The 1999-nt window shown below is 30.8% G+C and overlaps 1 non-coding gene across 1 annotated transcript; it reads left to right on the top strand.

The window, feature by feature from the left end:
* Window positions 1-1223: 1223 nt before the first annotated feature.
* Window positions 1224-1334, top strand: LOC142532103 (small nucleolar RNA R71). The gene has a single exon (XR_012816495.1). It is a non-coding gene; the product is annotated as a small nucleolar RNA R71 (small nucleolar RNA).
* Window positions 1335-1999: the final 665 nt, after the last annotated feature.

The following is a 1999-nucleotide window of genomic DNA, read 5'->3' as shown; positions in this document are numbered from 1 at the left end:
AATTGTTTTGAAGAATATAACTTATTTGTTCAGCCAAGAATGCTTTCTTCTTCACATGCAATTTTCTCTTCACAGTACATATTCTTTTAAAAAAATTTCATAGGAAGGTACTTGTTTAATAGCATCTAATAATGTAATATTTATCTTTACTTGTTTAAAAATTTCATAGATATCAGAGTCACTTTTTTGTTTTTAATGATTTGTTAATGCATGAGGAAATGGTGAAGGTTTATTTGACTCATGTACTATTTTAGATGATTTATCATTCACCATATTATTCTTAGAATTTAAGGTATCATCATTCTCAAAAGTATCAAGATTATCATCCTTACTCTTTGATTTTAAATGATCCTTGTTTTCATTGCTGTATGGATCATTAACTATTTTACCGCTTCTTAGAGAAATAACAGATTTTATTTGATCAATTTTATTATTATTTAATTCTTGATTTTGATTTTTAGGATTAGGTTGAGGTTGAGATGGAAATTTTCCTTTTTCATGAATATTAAGTGCAGATGCAAATTTTGTAAGAGTTTCTTTCAAATCACTAATAGATTGACTGTTTTGAATATTGATAGACTCTTGCTTTTGGATAAATGCATGAATTACGTTTTCAAAGTTCTTTCTTGGAGGTGTAACATAGGGAATATAACCTTGATGATTTTGGTTATTTTTAAAATATTGTTGTGAAGGTTGTGCGTTATTATCTTTCCTCCAACTAAAATTAAGTTGATTTTTCCATCCATGATTAAATGATTGTGAAAAAGAATCTAGCATTGGTTTTTTAAAAATTGTTAACATAATTTGCTTGTTCATGGAGACATTCTTTAAATGAAGGTAACGTTGGACAATCTTTTGTAGCATGATCATGTGTATCACATATATGACAAAAAATTTTCTTGAATGCTTTTTAATTGACCATTCTTTTTCATTTCTAATGACTCAATTTTTCTTGCTAAAGATGAAAGTTTGGCTTGAATATATATATCATCTTTAAGATTATAGATACCACCCTCATTTGTTGAATTAATGATTTTAGTTGTTGGTGATTCTATTGTACCTATATTATCCCAATTTTGAGCATTTTCTGCTAATGAATCCAAATACTCCATAGCTTCATTTGGGTTTTTATCTTCAAAAGTTCCATTACACATGAATTCTATCATTTACCTATCTTTAGGTATTAGACCTTCATAAAAGTGAGAAACTTTCTCCATATTTCAAAACCATGATGTGGGCATGTATTAAGTAATTCTTTATATCTATCCCAACATTGATAAAATGTTTCTCCTTGTTTTTGAGAAAAAGTAGTAATTTGTCTTTTAAAAGAGTTTGTGAAGGATCGTTTGCAGAGCACCTTGAGGTGCTTCAAACAAAATATTCTCCAAGAGCTGCAATAGCTCGTGTTCTAAGAATGTATACACCGATGAATTAGATCGAGTTTGGTATAGAACCAAGCGAAAAACATTCAAAATAATCCTTCGTTAAGAAACATTGATATATTTGTATAACTTGTGTAGCTGAATAATCAAAAGACTAGATTAGTTTTTGTATTCATTAGTTCAGTTATGGTGAGAACTGAACTAACGGATGCTCTAACTAGTTAAATCTGTTTGAAAACAAGAGTTAAATAGTTAAATACACAAGATATGTTTATGGATGTTCGGAGACTTCAACTGCTCCTACGTCACCCCTTTTACGACCTCGGGTAGGATTCACTAGAAGACTTTGATTGATACAAATACTTGTACAAACCCACCCAGCTTAGGACTTACCCACTGCCTCATTGAACTCCTAGACTAGACTGAAGGCAGCACCTTCCAGCCAACACTTCTTTAACGTCTATGTGAGAAAGACTACATACACAAGTTTAACGTCTTTGTGTGAAGACTGTATTTGAGTGGGGTGTGTGTGTGTGTGAGAACTGATCTCTGAAAACTACCCGAAAGTGTTCTCACACACTGAAGAAAATATGCTTATAATCTAAAGCTGATAACCC

The sequence above is a fragment of the Primulina tabacum genome, chromosome 17 (genome assembly GCF_025594145.1).
Source record: "Primulina tabacum isolate GXHZ01 chromosome 17, ASM2559414v2, whole genome shotgun sequence".
Lineage (NCBI taxonomy): Eukaryota > Viridiplantae > Streptophyta > Magnoliopsida > Lamiales > Gesneriaceae > Primulina > Primulina tabacum.
The sequence above is the reverse complement of the archived record's forward strand: the minus strand, read 5'-3'. Positions and strand labels throughout refer to the sequence as shown.